The sequence below is a fragment of the Helicoverpa zea genome, chromosome 26, assembly GCF_022581195.2.
Source record: "Helicoverpa zea isolate HzStark_Cry1AcR chromosome 26, ilHelZeax1.1, whole genome shotgun sequence".
Taxonomy (NCBI): domain Eukaryota; kingdom Metazoa; phylum Arthropoda; class Insecta; order Lepidoptera; family Noctuidae; genus Helicoverpa; species Helicoverpa zea.
In genome coordinates, this window is record NC_061477.1 from 320,939 (window position 1) to 341,914 (window position 20,976).

General features: G+C 36.6%; 1 long non-coding RNA gene across 1 annotated transcript; it reads left to right on the forward strand.

Moving 5' to 3' along the window:
- The first annotated feature begins 8,106 nt into the window (after positions 1 to 8,106).
- Positions 8,107 to 8,949, forward strand: LOC124643163. The gene is made up of 2 exons (XR_006985884.1): positions 8,107 to 8,644; positions 8,721 to 8,949. It is a non-coding gene; the product is annotated as an uncharacterized LOC124643163 (long non-coding RNA).
- Positions 8,950 to 20,976: the final 12,027 nt, after the last annotated feature.

Sequence of the window (20,976 nt, forward strand, 5' to 3'; positions counted from 1 at the left end):
GAAAATTTATTTACATATAGGTAGTCACGTTTTTTTTTAATATTGGGCTATACTTTATCTTAGTACGAGTAGATTCTACTATATTACGCGGGTGAACAGCTAATTCGAAAAAAAATATGCAACAGAACTTGACTCACCAATTAGGTATATTTTAACTTAGCTTTTAGTAGACCATACTTAAAACAGTCATACTTGAAACATTGTACCCCTTAAAACAGACATAATACATAAGTATCCTTACTAATATTATAAATCGGAAAGTGAGTTTGTTTGTTTGTTTGTTTGTTTGTTCCGCTTTCACGCCGTAACTACTGAACCGATTGCTTTGAAATTTTGCAGACGTAAAGTTAGAAGTCCGGATTAAATAATAGGGTACTTTTTATCCCGAAAAAAATAGATATTCCCGAGGGAAAACAAAAATATTGTTTGCTTGATGGATGGATTGTAGATGGCGCTGTGTGTCGTTTAAAACAAGGTAATATATTGCAAACGAATATAAACATGTAAATTTAGAAGCTAAATGATACGATAATGAATCCCCGAAAATGAGGAATTCCCGAGGGATGATGTACAATTTGTTTAATCGTCTAAACTGTTTTTTTTACATCTACTTATATATTGCAAACGAATATGAACATATAAATTTAGAAGCTAAATGATACGGTAATGAATCCTCGAAAATGAGGAATTCCCGAGGGATGACGTACGATTTGTTTTATCGTCTTAACTGTTTTTTTTACATCTACTTATCCTGAATTAACTATAATTCAACGAATTACTAATTGGTATAAGTATTAGTTAAGTTATTTAGTTCTTGAGGTATGCGATAGATGGCGCTGGGTGTTTTTAAAACGTGGTAACGATGTGTTTTTAAAATACATAAGAAGTGGAATGATAGCTTTTTAAAACGTGGTGACGTTGTTTTTTTTAAGATACGTAAGAAGTGCAATGATATCTCGCGCTTTAACCTGTATACCAAATTTTTTTGTAGCTCATTGTTCAATCGCGAGCTTCCCGATAGCTCGATAGATGGCGTTGTGCTTTTCTGTATCGTGGTGTTAAGGTTCGCCGCGAATTAGTCTGTTTTGAAATCAGTGGGGCCCAGTAGCGCCAGGGCCAGCCGCGGCTGCGGGTTGTTCGAAAGAGGTACCGCGGCCCTGGTATATAAAAGGCCTAGGACGGAACACGACGATTTTAGTCAGTAAGAGTCTGACACTCCCTCACCGCTGCTAACCCACAGCGGGAGGGGTGAACCGAATTCCACGCGGGCGAAGCCGCGGGCGGAAAGCTAGTTGAATTATAAATGGTAGATAACACTTGAATCACAGTTAAGTTCTACATAACCGCAAGTTCGTGCGACATACAGTAACTAGTCATACTTTAGTTTTATTTGTTTAATTGGCAAACTATTGTTAATAATAATGTTGTCTATGCGTGGGAGCAATTTACGCAGGTTGGAGGCAAAAATAAGGATATTTACTAAAAAATATGTATGTATACGCAGATATTTCATGGACCAATAATAAGAGATAAAACTATATTTTTATTAACTTCGGTTACACTCGTGTCTCAAGGGTGGGCGTTTTGGGGGCTGTCTTTTGTAAATTTGACGTTCAAAAAGTGCTGATTTTCAGCCTACTTTGAATAATGACTATTTGATTTCTCAACAGAACTACTTTCCGCGACTGGCTAAAAAGTAGCCAATATCTTATTTTGATATAAGAGCTATATTACTAACAAGTTATATCAAAATCCTTTCAGCCATTAATTAGGTAAGGCGCAATTGACTCAATTCACGGATAAATTATATTGAAAAAACTAAGTATTTTTATGAGAATAAAAATGTATTTTTTCTATTTAACCATAAAGGTTACTAAAGGTTTCATAGTAAATCAACAAATTGATAGTTAAAACTGTATTCTAGAAAAAGGTGTGAAAATATTAGTTACTTGTGGTAATAAGTAACTTGAACGATAACTTTCAATGGTTTATTGTTTTAAACCACAGTTTGGTTTACCTTATAATTTCAATGTTTATTTCCTTAAAAATGTTTGTATAAAACTTTAGTTAACATAGCTCAGTGTCATTTTAATGAAATTGCAACATGATAGCTGTTTCTTACATCTTTGCAGCCCCGAGTGAAATAAATCCGATACCCGAACAAAAAGTAAGTCTAACTCTATCTCTAAAATACCATGCACCCATCACAACGCCAAATCGGTTTAGCCGTTTTACCTTGAAAACGCAACAAACAAACACATTTGCATTTATAATACGTAAGTAAGTTTAGTGAAAGATGTAACCATAGACCCTTATTACCTACAGATATTGTTTTGACCAACATACAAGTCTAATGACGATAACGCACTATTTTAATAAAAACATAAAATAGAAAATTCTCCTCACTACGTATTTTCTAAAATATAAAACCAGTTATTTGAAAATGAATTAACTTCATCAATCATTTAGCGCTTAAGCCAGGTAAACTGAAAGCCTGAAACAATAGCTTGTGCTCAAGCGGCCGGCATTCATATTCAAATGTGCTATTGTGCCGTTAAACACCGCTCACCTAGGTGCTACACTTTATTACTTCAAGTTATGAATAAAAGGAATTATTATATCGGGTCTGTCGTACCTAATCACATTAAATCCTATCACATAATTATGATATTCTATGGCGATTTGTAAAAAAATAACCTAATCCATTCAGTGGTTTAGCCACAGGAGTCATTTTTCGTTTTCATAATTTACAACATCATGTGTAAAGCAGAGATAAAGTTAGGAGTATCGGAAGTTTTAACCAGTTGACGGCTGTCAGTTTTCAAGGGAGAATTTCCGTTGCTTATATAATATAATAACCAGGATATTAACGTATTTAATTTAATGTGATTAGGTACGACACACCCGATATAAGTACCTACATAAGCTGTGTTTTTAAATTGTTTCAGGCGTTTTAATCACTGTCGAGGCTAACCTATGCTTGTCTCTGTAAATTGATTGCTAATGATTTACAAAAAATTAATAGGTATAGGAATCGGTATCAACTGCTTCGCGCACCTGAATAAAGAAGAAATAGCGATAAAATTACAGGCTTCCTCGATAACTGAGCTATCTAACACAGATTAAAAAAAAATGAGCCAGAGTGGTTACTAAGCTTTAAAAAACATTGGTATAGATTTCACCAAGAACACAATATTATACAAAAACATACAAGGAAAGAATTTTTCCCATTGGATTAATAATTATCGGTATTTGGTACCTATTTACTAACAATGAGTAGGCACATGACGATTTGCACGTATGTATTAAAATAAGTTCATGTTTTTTAGGTACGTAAAATATATGACACGCGTTCTATGACGCGTTTCTAAATTCCCAATTTATTTATTTAAGCCATTAAATAAATGATAGGAGTCATGAGAATCAAATTCCCGTTGTGGTTTAAGTAATTTTACTTGCCTACCTAATATTAGTTTTACTGCAAAACTGTTTGTGAATTCTTTTTGACATAATATTTCTTACATAATATTGACTTAACGTCATGTTAGACAAATGGTTTTTCGATATTAAAAGACTTTATAATATACCTAATGTAGTTCAGCAAAGTGAAAACTTGAAATTTTCTATAGAGGCACATGTGTTGCTGGATAGTTTGTTGCGCCACTTCTTTCCAGCAAAAACACATAGAAAGTGGTGAAGGGTGCGCATTTTGGGGGCTGTCTTTTGTTTTAACGTTGTGCTGAAAAGTGCTAACTTACGTTAAGTTACGTTACGTAAGTAACTTACGTTAAGTTATAAACGATTTTAAGTTTTCTTTTTTTTTCCCAGATTAGTCCAGAATTAGCCCAGATCATCAGCTCCAGAAACCCTATTGATGATAAAACCTTTTGGGAACTAGCTTTAAAAATGCAAGAATTACGGGCAAAGTCAAAGGTAAAAGCTAGTTAACCAATATTTTAGTTAGGAACGTGGTATGTGGTATTGGTATATGCCAAATAAATAAAACGCAAAATACATTTTGGGTTTTACCAACTATGTTTTGGATAGTAATGACTTACGTTTTACCAAATTGTGGTTAAAAAGTTTGTAAGCCTAGACTGCATGTCTGTCATTATAGGTAAAACCTTCAAATTGCATGCGTAATGGCAACCTCATCTTACATTTGCCTAATTTAGAAATAGTATATAATATCACATCATGAAAAATAAACTACAAATATAAATATAATATCAAAGCTTTTAGTTACATCGAATCGATATTTATTTCAAACCAATTATAACGTTAGGTGTAAACAGTAAATCAGCTTTAAGTCAAAACCTTGAAATAAATTAAAGGTAAAGTAATATTTATTCGGACAAAAAATTTAAGCTGTTTAAAAAAGTATACAAAACTCGACACTTCCTAATTCTAGGAATAACCATAAAACCAAATCCCATTAGCGAGCCCTAAACCAACGAGACAGTGAATCTAATAAAGCTTTAACAAAACAAAGTAATATCTTCAACCCCTTAAAAACAACCCTAAAATTATAATCTACAAAACAGTAAAAATAATCAAGATACATATTTTTTTTCACAGCTCTAAAGATATCAAATTAGGGTCAATTCCCACTGAAAGAGCAGCGGCCGGCAGCGGCCGTAAGAGCACGGAAAATGTAAGAGCGCGGCGCGGCGCGGCCCAGCGCGGCGCCGCGCGGCCCGCCGCGCTCGCGCTCAATCCCTTGCATTTACGGCCGCTGCCGGCCGCTGCCGGCCGCTGCTCTTTCAGTGGGAATTGACCCTTAATTTTTACAAAGTTTTTTATTTGGAGCGCTGAGTACCAACCCTTGCAAAAATATTTGAACAATTCTTTCATTTCTGAAAGACTTTATTAAAGCCAGCACAATTAAGACTCGGACGGCTTAGCTTAAGCCGGGGGCTAGCGCTGTCGAACGTCGGGATTTTTTCCCGGGATTAGGAAATATTTTGAGGGGATTTCTTTCTTATTGCTTGAAAGTCTCGTCATGATTTGTTTTCTTGGGCGAATGCTTTTGTTTTTGTTTTGATGTTGTCTGTTTGTATGTGTTTGTAGGTTTGGTGAGGTCGAGCGATTATGAAAGAATTGCGAGTTCATTAAGATTCTTGTCGAATTTTTCTATTTCTAAAGTCTGAAACATGTCTATCAAAGGATGCCTTTAACAAAAAGGTGTCTAAAATGCTTACACTTCGCTTAAAAACCAACTCAATATATTAGATAAATACGTCTTACCACGTGACCCGTAAAACAACACACCCAGCCAGTTCGTTGCACATTTAAACTAAACAAAGCATAAAGTTGTTACACTTTTGAATACTTTAGTCCCAAAATTAACACAGCCCATCTAACAAAGGGGTATGGGGTGTCAGGGAGTGACGAGGGGGTCACGGGGAGGTCACTGCATGTTGTATCCACCCTTTAATCGCGGGATTTACGATGATTTGTATGCTAGTGGTGGCACACGTATTTTGGGAACAGTCGACCGTTATTATCGGAGTTTGTGATGCAATCCCGGTTGCATTTAAACCTCAATGGAATTAGAATACGCTGTAGTAGTTTATTACGTAATTTATCAAAAAAAGCGAAAAATTGTTGAGGTAATAAATTCAAAAGAAATTGTACTACCATTAAACTTCACGGCAAAATAAATATTATAATTAATAATAAAATAAAAGGTTTATTCAAACCTTCATTGAAATGAATATTTAATAGCTGAAAATGTATATTTTCCCGCCATATTTAAATAAATTCGATTTACTTTTTAAAGTAAACACTGGAACAATGCGGAGGCCTGGGGCTCAATTATATATAATTAAGTGTGTATTACGGGCTACCATCAGATGTTCGTTATGAGTTACGACTCGTAGGTAGGGACTTATGTTTTGTGACCTCTGGATTATAATGTATGGCCTTATAATACTGGAGTTAGTGTTTTGTTTTTCATGGTAGACTCTTGCTGTGTTTTTTTAGGGTTCCGTACAACGGGACCCTATTGTTTCGCTCCCCTGTCCGTCCGTCCGTCTGTCACCAGGCTGTATCTCATGAACCGTGATAGTTAGAGAGATGAAATTTTCACAGATGATGTATTATTGTTGCCGCTATTACAAAAAATACTGAAAACTAGAATTTAATAAATATTTTGGGGGGCTCTCATACAACAAACGTGATTTCTTTGTCCGTTTTATAAATCGGTACGGAACCCTTCGTGCGCGAGTAGGACTCGCACTTGGCCGGTTTTTTTATGATGGGAAGGCATGCCCAATTAGTTTTGGCAGTCGTTACTGAAGTCCGAAAATCAGTATTACTAAGGGATATAGGGTTCTCGAGGTAACTGAGATAAAGAAGTCAAATAGACAGTTACTCCATGTGGCACACTGGTACTCAGCTGCATCTAGTTAGACTGGAGACCACAACATAGTTGGGAAACGGCTAGGCAGATGATGATTATGGAGAAAGTAAGTACCTACATGAAATATTTCCAGTTTTTTTTTTAATATAGCAAGAATGCTTGTCTTAATTTATACCTCAAAGAGGCGGCTATAGAACTGCATTTTTTTAGTTTAGTTTACTTTATTAGACAAAAAACTCCAGCAGCATCAAACAGCGCAATAAAAATCATAAATCCTACAATATTATTGTATATTTACTTGCGCAAACAAGTTCGCAAGTTCACGCAACTTAACTGCGGTGACAAAGATGTAATTATGTCAATTTTCCTCAACATGGCGCAAACTATAGCGTGACGTGTCTATAGTTAATTACTTTATACTTGTATCTTCCTCATTCATTCATAAACTTGAACAAGGAAAATTCTAACTATGAAGTGGTTTATATGTCTTTGTTATAGGAGTATACACCAACCTCAAACTCATTTTTTTTTATTTCAAATAAGCCTATGAAAGCTCTTTCGAAACGTCAAAGTTAGGTGCACGGTTCCAAAGAGTTTGTCTCATGGAGAAGAACCGGCAAGAAACTCCATGGACACTCTTTTTAAAAGAAAATAAAATTTACATATTTCATACAGTTTTCTATCTAGTCCTGAGAATGTTATACAATCCAAATTGAGCTAAAAATGTATTAATAAATTATACAAAATAATTTTAGTGCAATCGTTACTAGAAAAGCGATTTATACAATTCAAAGAAAAAAATATATATTGGGTAACCAAGTTCTTATATAATGCAACTTGGGGTCCGCTTGGCTGGTCTGGGCGGAGGTACTCCCGTGCCCGTGGTCGCCGGGAAAGCCACATGTGCAGAGAAAAAGAAAAAACAATATTAACTTACCTCCACCGTTTATAACTATCTACATACCGATTTTAAATCATTTATATGTCACAGATACAGCCTTTTTTATTGTCCCACTGGACACAGGCCTCTTCTCACACACAGAAGGAATTTATATGTTACTGGGTTATAAAATGGAGGCTTCTGCTTTTTTGCGTTGTTGTTCTGTAGTTAAATACTGCCTATTACATCTGGATCAATTTTCAGTAACAGCGACTATTCTCATATAAGGAGATCAGCCAGCTGCGCAGGACATATTATAGTGCACAAGCATTTGCGCAGTCACTCTTAGTTCGACGGATAGATCATCTCTACATAAAAAAATAAAAACAAAAACATTAATGAAAATGTGTTAGCAAAGTAATCCATTGTTTCATCACATAGGCTACGTGAATATACACAGGTACACTCCCACCATTTTTTAAAACCACAAATTGTACTCAAAATAGTTTTCCTCAAAACTTTACACTTACACATAATAGAAAGAAAGAAAAAAGATAGAAAGAAAGAAAAGATATTTATTGACACAAGCCATACATACACAAAGAAATAAAAAAAATAGAATAATAATTAAAAAAAAAAAAAAAGTAATAAAAGGTTGTGCCAAATAGGTCCAGTTCAGCATTATGCCAGACAGCTAGTGTCTGACGCTGGTTTTCAACTGGACCTATGAGGAGTTGCGGGTGTCGATCGGTATGAAATCATTTATGCTCTAAAGACAAAAAATAATAAAACTACTAAACTACTAAAAATAACTAAAAAAATAAATAAAAAAAGGAACCATAATCATAATCAGAAGGATTAATCACAAAAATAAAATAGAAAGTGGAGGTAAAACGTAAATAAATTCATACCGTGACTAATCGCAATCCTGACTAAGCATCACTCAGCGACGACTTTTTTCACACAGATGAAATGTGGTGTTAAACACATTCACAGAGCCGTAACTGGTTGCAACATCTGTTTTCATTGTGCCACCGATCATTGCCGACATATATTAGTGCAAAATAAGCAATTATAAGTTGTGCAAACTCGTAAAATACAATTTTTACATAGCTGTTAGTTGCCAGCAGTCCACATTGAGTGAGTATATTTTACAGTAATTTTTTTTTCCCGTATACGTGCATACAATATGTTTTATTATATATTAATTTTACATTTCAGTTACCTACCCTATGTTCTTGAGAAGAAAAAAAAAATGCATATTAAGTAATCATATCATTCAGGCGAAGGTACATAAGACGTTTGCAAGTGCAAAGTTCACTTCCCTGTACAAAAATGATCACCGTGCACCATGTACACGCCGTAGGGTGCACCTATTGCCAGAAGGCCATACCCACAAGGTAAGTACCGCTGCTATACGCATAAAGCACATGTGCTGCAATTTGCAATATTATGACGGGTATTTGTTACTTTCAGGCCTCCAGACATGGCGCACCCATAACGCATCATGGCCGGTGACCCAAGAGAGACCAGGAATACTCAATTTAAGCTGTGAGAATACACTACACACATTACATACACATTAGCCTCACGCATTGTCATAAAACTACAGTAGTATGCTAAGTGGGCGATATAAATAAGATTTATATCCGTTTCTTATTGATATAATTTAAAATTTAGATAATAGAAATATTTGCCTTCGTCATATCGAGCTTCCGTTGCGCATCTACCATGTACTGCCGTAAACGTCTCTTAAAACTATCGACTGTGTTCATAACTCTAATAGGTGGTGGAATATTGTTCCACACTTTCGCTGCTGCATATCGGAAACTCCCTCTAAACGCCGTGGTTCTATGTGGCTGGATGCAAAGTTGTTTCGAGCATTGTCTTCTAGCGCATGTGCGGCTGTCATTAATCCAATTCAGCTTGCCATATAAGTAAGCTGGCTGTTGGTATTTAATGACTCCAAAGAGAAGACATGCTAAATGCAGCTTACGTCTTGACTTCATTTTTAGCATGGCGTTTTTGTTGAGGAATGGCGTGACGTGACCTCGTCGGGGAATCGAGTAACAGAAACGCGCACAGGCATTTTGCACTCTCTGTATGAGTCGGTCGGTGCGAGCTAATAGACGTGGCCCGTAGACTGTGTCGACGTAGTTTAATTTAGACAGAACAAGTGATTCAACGAGTTGTTCACGAATTGTCTCTGATAGAAAAGGTCTGATTTTGTACAGTATTTTCAGACGATAGAAACAGTTCTGTACCGAAGAAGCCACGTGTTTTTCGAATCTTAAATTATTGTCCATATTTAAACCCAGATTACGCGCCTCGTCTACTCGCTCAATGGGTTCACCCATTAGTTGAAGATTGAGTGTTGGCGGAAGTCTTTTCAATTGCTGCTTAGTGCCAAACACCATATATTTTGTTTTGGCCGGATTAAGAGCCAAACAATTTTCTTTTGACCAGACGGCTATTCTGTGAAGGTCTTCATTAAGGTCAGTTATGGATGTTTTATAGTCATCTGGTTCAAAAGACAAGTATAACTGAACATCATCGGCATATATATGATATTTACATTTTCGGAGGCAATTTACAATATCGGCACAGTATAGAATGAAAAGAACAGGGCCCAATATTGATCCCTGAGGCACCCCTCTATCGACCGAAGTAAGGGCAGACGTCAAGATGGTTCCATCGCTTTGGCTAAGCCGTACTTGCTGCCTTCTGTTAGTGAGGTAGCTTTCGAACCATTTTGTGGCAGCGTCATCGAACCCATAGAATTTTAATTTTGAGAGAAGTAGCGAAATGTTTATTGAATCAAATGCCCGGGAGAAGTCCAATAGAACCAATACTGTACACATTCCTTTATCTTGAGCGGCTAGAATATTGTCTGTTACATCTAATAAAGCTGTAGCTGTACCGCGCTGTTTACGAAAACCGGACTGTAAATCAGGTAAAATGTGATTGGCTTCCAAAAAATTTGTTAGTTGCCGACAAACTACTTTTTCCAGGACTTTAGACAGACAGGGCAATATACTGATGGGCCGTAAATCTTTAACGTCAGCTGGGTTTGTATTCTTGGGTAGAGGCTTAACGAGGGCAATTTTCCATGCATCAGGGAAGGTGGAAGATGAGATAGAAGAATTTAAGATGTTAGTTATCGCTGATAAGGTTTCTGGAAGGGTTAAATTCAACATCGTTAAAGTTATATTATCATGACCTTGAGCGTTCGATTTTAATTTCCGTATTATATGTGAGATTTCCAGCTCTGAAACCGGACACAGGGTGAAAATTGCTTCGCTATACCTATTAGCCCTATAAAACGCAAGTTTTAGATTGCTAGCCACCGGATCTCCAGGAACATTTAAAAAATGACGATTAATACTATCCGGGTTATTGAAATGAGACGGAAGGTCTTGTCTCTCTTTAGCCGTTGTAACTGTAGATTTTAAATTCTTCCACAATAGAGTTGGATTTTTAATTTTATTATTAATATTATATTTAAAATATGCCACCTTTTCGCTCCACAAAGAACTTACTACCAAAGACTTAAGCTGTTTGTAGTAATCCTTAATATGAACACACCTTCAATTATATTTTAGACTAGCCGTTTTCCCGCGGTTTCACCCGCGTCCCGTGGGAGCTACTGCCCGCACCGGGATAAAATATAGCCTATGTTACTCGCAGATAATATAGCTTTCTAATGGTGAAAGAATATTTAAAATCGGTCCAGTAGTTTTTGAGTTTATCCATTACAACCAAAAAAACAAACAAACAAAGTTTTCCTCTATAATATTAGTATAGATTTAAATATTCTTAAATACCTACCAAAATCTGTATATTTTCACATTTACACATTCGAAATGGGTCAGTAGTATGTATACCTATGTGGATGCAAAATTATTGTTAAATACATATGTAAGCATTGTAAAAATAAACCATATTACATTTGCATAAAAACATGACTAGAATAAAAAAAAAAAACATCAACAAACGCATACGAATAAAATGACCGTAGAAATAATTGCTCGAAATAACAATAATTAAAGCTATGTACAGTTTAACCGACCTTCACAAAGGAGGCGTTATTACTTCGAGCGTGAGAACACACGGGACACTTCCGCATATTATTTGTGAATATTTGCACGTATGTTGCAGTGAAACTTACAAAACAGTTTTGTAAAAAGATTAGTAAATTGAGTAGTTTGCATTGAGTAGTTGCAAGTTTGCAACATGGCTTGTCTAGATTAGGTTAGGTCTAGGTTGGGTGGGTGACCATTTTATAGACAAATCAAATCGCAATTGTGGTATTACACACAAATATTTTTTAAGAGGACCTATTAGGTACTTACAAAAAAATACCTATTACCTACTTTACTAGCCGTTAGGTAGAATAATAAGACTATATAAAAATACTCATATTTTTTGCAAACATACACAATTCCGTTTTATTTATTACTGTACTGTACATGTATTTTGCCGTATCTTGATACCTACAAAAGTAATTGCTTATCGAGTGCAATCAAAACTAAAAATAATTAACTATGCCGTTATTATACCTCTCCCTACCTAAACCTTCATAATGCCCTATAATTTAAATACATAAAAATACATTTCCTAGAAAAACACAACAGTCCCAATTACTAAAATACCCCAGTCAATTACCACAATGACCGACTAACCACTTCGACCGTGACACGAGTGTCTACACACGACACATTATATTGTCTTTTGTTATAATTAGCTTAGGCTTGACACCTGACATTACCGTGAATCACCCGGCCACTGTGAGAAATGTACTTATTAGATAATATGAGTAATAGGTGTACTATTGTTGATATTTTTCTAGGGCGTGGTTAATTAGTGTAGAAATTAAAAGTATGTTAGTTTATAATAAATAAATCAGTTACTATTTCATAAAAAAAATGCAGGATTGTTCGCGCGAGTTACCGCGGCGCTGGTACATACAGGACTTAAGAAGGAACATGGTGGGTTTTAGTCAGTAAGAGTCTGACACTCCCTCACGCTGCTAGCCCACAGCGGGAGGGGTCATTCGATGACTTCCCAACTAAAAGAGGAGCACAGTGGTTAAAATTATAACCACTCTTATATGAGTGAGTGAGTACGATTCTAGATCAGGCAAGTAGGTACCAAAGGCTGATGATGAGGATGAAAAGACAGAAGGTATAAAATACCTAGTGGATTGGCACAAAAGAACTGTAACTTTACAGATATTTGACGTAACTACCAGACCTCCATGAATGAACGACCACAAGTTGATGTGTCATAAAACCTTTTAACTACTGGTACATAAACCTACCAGAGTTACGTACGTAAAGAATTCTTGGAAGCGCCACAACAATCACGCCACGTGATAACTGCTGGCACCACCATACTAGAGGTAGAACAGTCATCATCTGCCGAGCCTTTTCTCAACTATGTTGGGGTCGGCTTCCAGTCTAACCGTATGCAGCTGAGTGCCAGTGTTTTACAAGGAACGAATACCTATCTGACCTCCTCAACCCAGTTACCAGGGCAACCTAATACCCCTTGGTAAGACAGGGAAACCAAGTAGCTACTTATGTAAAATTATGTTGACCTTGTGGTTTAACTCGCGAAGAAACTAATAAATACGAAATGATAGTACCTACTTATTCCTTCCTTATAAACACCACACAATTAGCCCATGACAATTAGTAAAAATATATCACAGTTCGTATCCTTTTACAAAATATAAATTATTATTTCGCAAATAGGAATTCCCTGAAAAGGGAATATTTCCTTGTTTACTGTAAAATAATAGCAATAAAATAGACAAGTAAAACAATAATAGTGACGTAGAGACATATTATTATTTTCCCATACGCGTGTCCCAGGCGAAATAAGTGATTTGCGTACCTAGGAGATTTTCCTTATCGAAAGTTACACTGGCATACTAGAATTACAGGCCCTGGGATTTTTTTTGCATTCACAGCCTGCATTCCCTAAGTCTAAGAAAAGCTCCCTTTAAAGTTTCTGTACCAACAACACGTGTAAATATATAAAATAAACAGGTTTTATTGTAATCATGTCTTATTCAAACTAACTTGCCGATAAAAATCAACTAATACGCTGTCCAGCAGGTACCCTCAAAATTAAATTTTAGCTAGAGTTACGAGAATTTTATATACACTCATCCGCAGCGGTTTCAAATGCTTCCTTTAAAAACGATTCCGTGTATCCGAATAAAAATTAGTCTATAACGTTCCACAACAATCTAATTACAATCTAACACAGGAAGAATGTTTTCCAAAACAGTCTAGTAGTTCCTGAAATAAGCGCGTTCAAGAAAACAAGCAAACAAACATTTCAGCTTTATAGGTAGTACCTACTCAGTATAGATTATCTACTATTTTGTATTATTTTGTATTTTATATTATACAAAAGCTGATTCCCTCATAATTAATAAACAGCTCACATACACATACCCACTATGGTGTTTTCGAGGAAAACATCCGTCCTTGCACGTCATATCGAGATGACCATGGCACGTATATGCCATGACGTACAAGCTATTTACTTGATAGTGTGTCATGCGAATCGACGTATGTAGTGTACCCCTACGCAAGTTTTATGTAGGTATGTTTTGCTTAAGGTATTTTATAGTAAGTTTGTGATTGATAAACTCAAAAACTCCTGGATTGGTTTGAAAGATCCTTACACTGTTGGAAAGCTACACTGTTCCCGACTAACTTAGGCTGTATTTTATCCCGGTATGGACAATAGTTTCCACGGGTTGCGGGTCACCGCGGAAAAGCAGCTAGTTAAATAACACGGAAGTAACTCTGAAACCAATTTAAATGTCTTAACGCAGATAAATATGCGTCTCACAGTTGGTTTCTAATTCAGAAAAGGTGTACGGGTTTTCCGAATGGAATTTCTTTCAAGCAGTTGTGGATCTGAGTGTGTAGAGGTATAAACCAAAGAAGTCCCTTCTACATGACTAATTTTACCTACACGGGAAGAATTTTGAATTGCTTTGATACAAGCTTCTTCTTACGTGTTCTTGACGGGAAAAACATTCATGATCTTAGAGCTGGTTTCTAACACTCGTATTCAGCTGTATTCGGTTAGCCTGGAAGTCGACCCCAACATAGTTGGGAAAAGCGTACGCAGATGAAGTGTCTTATTTCGAGAAATCCCGAGATACAATACCGGCTGCCCCGGTAATGTAACCAGTGCGCCGGGATCAGAATGTAAAGATCATTACATTATAAAGGTTGTAGATTTTTTTACTGTGAACACCTAAGCCTAACCGTACACTGCAGACTAAACAGTAGGCTGACAGTTGGCCTGATGGCTGAAAAAAACTTTCTCGTGAATTCAATCAAAGTTTTAAATCTGATATGGGTTAATTACCTGATCATTGTAATGTGCGCAATCCCATACATCTCCGTACTTATCAAAATGTCGGCTGACTAAATAGTCATGCAGGGTACTCTTAAAATAATGTAGGTAAAACTCTCAAGCTTTTGAAACTGATTTCATCAGAACAAAACTTAATGCTTTTTCTTGCCGGGGAAAAACAGTGCCACTTAAGTTTTTTTTTTATCTTGACCACCAAAAGGAAAAATCGCTTGAATATTAAAGTTTATGCAAATAATCCGTGTCATCAATGTCATGGCATGTATATTAGGGTACAATACGAGATGTACATAGTAATGCGTGACTCATGTATGAATGAGTCAGTTTAATGATTTTATTGGTAGACTGGAACTTGCGTGTATGCAGATTGTGAGTGAAGATGTGAAATTGCTCGCGGAAGAACTAGAAAAGAAAACTTTAGTTTAAATCAAAACTGATTTTAGTTAAAAGTTGAATATTTAGTGGAGAATTGGGCTGTCTTTTGTTTTTGCCGATCAAAACGTATTGTTTTGCAGCCAAGTTTGAATTTTAGTTTGCTGGTTTTCTAATAGAGAGAGCATACCGTAATAAGCTTGTATCTTAAAATAGGTACCTATTTACTTTATAGCTCGTTGATTTAGGAATTAAACTATTAAGTTTTTTCTTTACGAAGTGATACATGAATTGAAAATGAATAGTCATAGCGTGCAGATATACAAAGAAACAATACAATTGCGGTTTTAATTATATCGCTGAGTGAGTCATTATTTATGACTTACACCGTGAGACCTAAGGTATAAGAATTTATTGGAAGAAGCTGAAAATAACGGATAAATAAATAAATAAAATAAAATTCATTAAACAACATGATCACAATTAATAGGTACAAATGACTCAGTTAATAATATTTAAAAGTGAACGATTTAAAATAAATTAAAATTCCATAATATGAAGGTTCAACTTCCAATGTACGTTATTTAACCGAGTGCACAGAAACACAATTCGAAAAATGGTGACAATTAAAACTTTCAGTACATACAAATTATAATTTTTCTACTAAGGCTACTGTGATGTTATTTGTTTACATTTTACCTATAAGAAAAAGCAGTGCGTTCTAATATATTTTGAAAGCCTTATATAGCTGCTTCCATAAAAATTAGAGGTAGGTAATCAAATCAGCAAAACCAAATATATCATATATTTTATTTTTTAAATAGCTTTTTGACGATTTACCAAAACATAGGCACGTGTCTGCAACCTTTGCAAATAAGTAAGTATATAATAGTGAATGAATCATAACATGTGAGTCAACAGTTAATGATTTGTGCGCCTGTACGGTAGTATACTGGCGCACTATGTTGCATAAAATTATATTTACATTGAAGTATAAGATTAGGTAGGTACCTACTAGATATGCTAATAGAAACTCTTTATGTAGATGTTGTCTATTTGAGTAAGGATGACTTTACTTTAACTTTATTTACATTCTGATTTTGAAGTAAGAAACACTGAAGATACTGATAGTTATTGCTGTCAAATCACAAATAATATAATCTATATATTTTTTTTGTGTTTGCCCTATTTACTTGTCTCTTAAGTACAAATTTTAATGAGATAAAAACCGAATTATAATAAGTAAAACCTGACATTTGGAAAATGATTCAGTTTAAGAAGTACCTACTATAACATCATTGTATCTCATATTTTTTAAATAATTATAACAAACCTAACGAGGCTGAAAAGATTTAAAATACTCCTTAAATGCAACAAAGCGTATTGGTAACATATATTTCCAACTCTGATCAAAACAGTCCACAACTACACCCAACCACATCTAGCACCTCTAACTCCGTGACCCACCACTGCAGAGTGACTCACGCGCACGTGACGGCGCATGCGCGACAAACAATAACATTCAGCTTACTTAACAGGTGCGGCCAAGTTATACTTAAGTATAGTAAGTAAGGAATATATGACTTTCTCTAAGTTAGTTATGTAAGATGTGAAGTGGGGGGGGGTTAAGTTATGAATTCCAAGGCTGGTATCGGATGGATAGGTATTTTTTTTTGTAATTTTTATTGAGAAAGAAAAACTGGTGATGTGGATAAGGTGTTTATCCCCATTTGCATAATCTTCTTAAATATAATCGTGAGATGAGAAGGAGAAAGGAAATATAAACAATAATGTGGGGTAGTAATGTAAGTGTACAATATAAAACTGTGAAAACTAAAAGTAAAAGTGTGATTAAAGTTATTTCGCTTACTCAGAGTAGGCTGCATTGATAATAAAGGAAAAGAGCTGGAGTTAGATTTAAAATGTTTAGATAAATTATAAATTGTAGCAATGCATTAGATGCACATAAGATGGCTTGACCTTTGTGAAATAAGATAAATAAAACAATCATTAAATTATACATAAGTTCTAATAACATTCTATAATATTTATTTACAAAAAAATAAACAAATTGTACTGGAACACCTAAGTATTAACGAGTTCATACATATTTATAATCTACAACTTTCCTTCGTTTATCTTCCTCAGCAAGGAACATTTCAAATTAAAAAAATCTCTGCAAGCACTAATCTGTCTAGTTCCAGCATCACTTAAAAATTATTAATAGACTCCAGTTTAACATAATCCGCGCAGTTAAAAATAAATTGCTGCTAAAATAACGAGCAGATTAGCCGGCTTTACTGGTTTAACTCTACGGTGAAAAACTAAAATAAATCCTATTATCATACTACAGTTTAATGATATCAAAGTTAAATTAATTTTCAGTTTAGTGCTTAGATATTAATCTTTGTTGATGGATCTTTTTAGCTTGTTTTATGTTATCATTATATTGTAGGTTAAAAATAATTGTTTGTGTTTACCCTGAAGATGTCATATTTTATCCAGGGATGGGAAGAGTTACACTAGGATGTCGATGATATCGTGAGAAACAGCTAGTGAAATATAAAACTTTAGGCGCCAATGCAAACTGTGTTTCAAACATGTATATATATATGTCGGAGGCGTCATCAGGATGGCACTATCGTCCGACATCAGTTAGGGTAATCAAGCAAAGAGATAACTCAAAGAAACTCAAAACTCAAACAAACTAAAAACTCAAACGTTTATTCAAATTAGTCAGAACAAAAGACAGCCCCCAAAACGCCCGCCCTTCGCCACTTCCTATGTGTTTTGGCTTGGGGAGAAGAAGTGGCGGAACAAACTCCCCAGCAACACATGTCTGTCTGTTAGGTTAGAAGAACCATTACAATACAAAAATTATAAGACACTACAATTAGTTTAGGTACTACAACGCTAGGCAATAACACTAGGTACACTACACGTAACGAAAGGCAGTAACGCGACAACTCCACGAAGACTCGACGAAGCCTCGACCAAGACTCGATCAAGACTGAACCAAGACTGAGCTCCGCGGACGCCACGCTGACCACCACGACTCCGCCAAGCGCGCCAAAATGTTGTTTCACCGGAAACGCCACCAGAGGGCGCGCTTGCGTGACGTTTAGTGTCCGTACTATTGACAGTCTCCGACACGGCCATCCTGCGTAGACCCACGTCCTCGTGGGTTAATCTGCAACAACACAAACACAACACAGTATGCACAGTACAGCCTCGGCCACTCCTGAACACAACAGTAACTCTCGATCTTTGTTTTACGCTCTTACTTCTCTCAAGGAAATGAAACAAACTTCAAATGGCCTCAATTAGGTCTTTAACAAACAATCTAGGTGACAACTAGTTCTCAAAAGCTATACCCAGAGCAACCGAGTACTAAACTCTCACAAGCAACAAATCAAACTCTACATTTAATTGGGAAATTATCAATGAAAAGAAAGAAAATAATCGTTTCATTACAATAATTCAGAATCAAAATTAGGAAACTCAAAGTAAAACCGATCACTGCCTCTTACAAGAGACAATAAACTCTAAAATGATAAATTAAAACAAAACATTTAAGCTCTACATGTGACCATGGCTACACTTAGCCCAGTAACCTCCAGTTACTCTTTACTCTTTACTGCGAACCTCACATAGGAACGCCGAGTCTACTCTGGACTCATTGGTTTCCACTGAAACCCGACCTCCGCCAGAGCTGACTGCTTACCGCGTACTCACGGACTACTCACTGAGCAGACGCCGATTTCTACTGAGCTACGGCTACACGACAGCCTCTGGTACGGTCCGATCATCATGCAAACTCAAACACTCCTCAATATCATAACTACTTCGTTCCATCTCAATTTCATCAGTGATACTTTGATTTTCCGGCCTATCAAGTGCGAATTGATTTTTAATTAGAATCAAATTTTATTTTGTGTACAATAAAGAATAATAAGAAAGCATTGATAATTAATAATCTAAAACACAAGTGACAGAATACAAGTCACAAATTATTCCTCAAAATCAGTCACGACTATGGACCAGCTCAATAATTCAAAGTTACAACATTTAATTGGTTATCGTGAAGTTTGTCTGGTCAATTTAAACATTTTCAATGAAATAGAATGCTTTCACCTTGTGTGATGACATGCGATGTCCTGGCCTGTCGCAACTCATACGGCCTCCACGACAAATCCGGGGGAGGATGACGCTCCAAACAGCAACTGCAGCGCACCTCGCCCGCCGCTTGACTAGTAGACCTCGTCCTGTTCTCCAGGCTCGGTTCACCTTAGATTATATCTGTAAAGCTAGAAATAAAAAGTGCTTAGGCAACCGATAAATATTGACAACATATGGGTCAGCAACAAACCTTCTCGTTATGTAAGATAGTAAGACCTACACACATGTTACAGATTTAAAGAATAGCAATCACTATTCAAATGAAGAAACTAGATACATTAAATGCTAAGCACGAAATCAAAGAAAGATCGAATTGCTAGTCAGACTCAACTTGTAAATTACAAAATCATTACAGCTACGGTTGTCATTCACATCTACGCCTTCTACTTGATAGGCTTCACATAACCGTCGTGTCCCTTAGCCGAGCTCTCAGCCCATCCTGGCCTCCTAGGGACCACAACCACAACCACAGTGACATGACACCAACTGTACCACAGATTCACACAGGTCTCTTCCTGGTCACCCCGATGCCGTCACACAGGCCAACGGGTCTCTTCCAAGTCACCCCGATACCCATCATAGGTACAGCTTAACACAACGAAATTACAGAGTAGGTGAATGTAACACCTTACCAAAATCTATAGTCTGATGCACAATTCAATCAAATGACGCAAAACTGAAATATTCTAATTTGAGGTTTTAATTGATAAACAGAAACCAAGTCATCCCTGTGACCAAACATAAGGTACACACTTCAGCCATCCTTGTGACAAGTGTTCAACGGCAGTCATCTCTGTGACTTCCAACGTAACAGTCAATCAACCCTGTGATTGAAGCGCAACACACAAGCATACACACATGTCAACCCTGTGAACCTAGCTTTCATCATCTACGATTTCATTAATTAAAAAAAAAAAACTACCATCATTAATCACACATCAACATCTCAACACATATCGTGATTCTACACAGTGCCTCCATCAAGCACGCAAATCAACATACATAACGCCTCCATCAAGCGCTATCTGGTTTGAGACCAAATAGAACCAAACGATCAGCCGAAACCACCTAATACCACCAGCTATATCTATGCTGGCCGTTTGAAGAGGTTGAGACCGGGCTCTCTGCGGCTCTGAAGGAACGAGACTGCTGCTACAAGGAAAACACCCTAACACCCAATCCTGCCAAAACTCACGTCTTGTGCCTACCATCTACGCAACCGCATGGCTAACCACGAGATAGATGTCGCTTGGAGAGCCGTACGTATCGCGCACATGAACTGCCCAAGGTCCCTGGGCGTAAACCTGGATAGGGCACTGACGTGTAACACCAACTGCGAATATGTCAAAAAAAAAGGTGAATTCGAGTAACAACGAGTAGTCGCGTTACACAGTGGAAAGTTGCTCGACCTGATTTCATACCACCCGTAGAACGACTCCCATCAGTCATGAATTAGCGTGTCCTGTATGGAAGTCCCCAACAGACTACGTACACCAGTCGGCAGATGCAAGGATAATCTATCTAGGTAAGGCTATGCTGACGACAGCAGATTGCCGCACCACAACCACAAACAATGCTGCCTAATGTGCCCCAACACCTGCAAATTAAAAGATCTTCTTGCCGCCACTGACATTACGTTAACGTCAGAAGCGACATTTACGTGCTCTCCGATGCACGAGTGAACTAATCCTCAATCCCCAGACTAAAGGCTGCTTTGTGAAAGTTTCTAAAACCCACAAAGCGATTTCGTCCCGACCCGGGAATCGAACCCAAGACC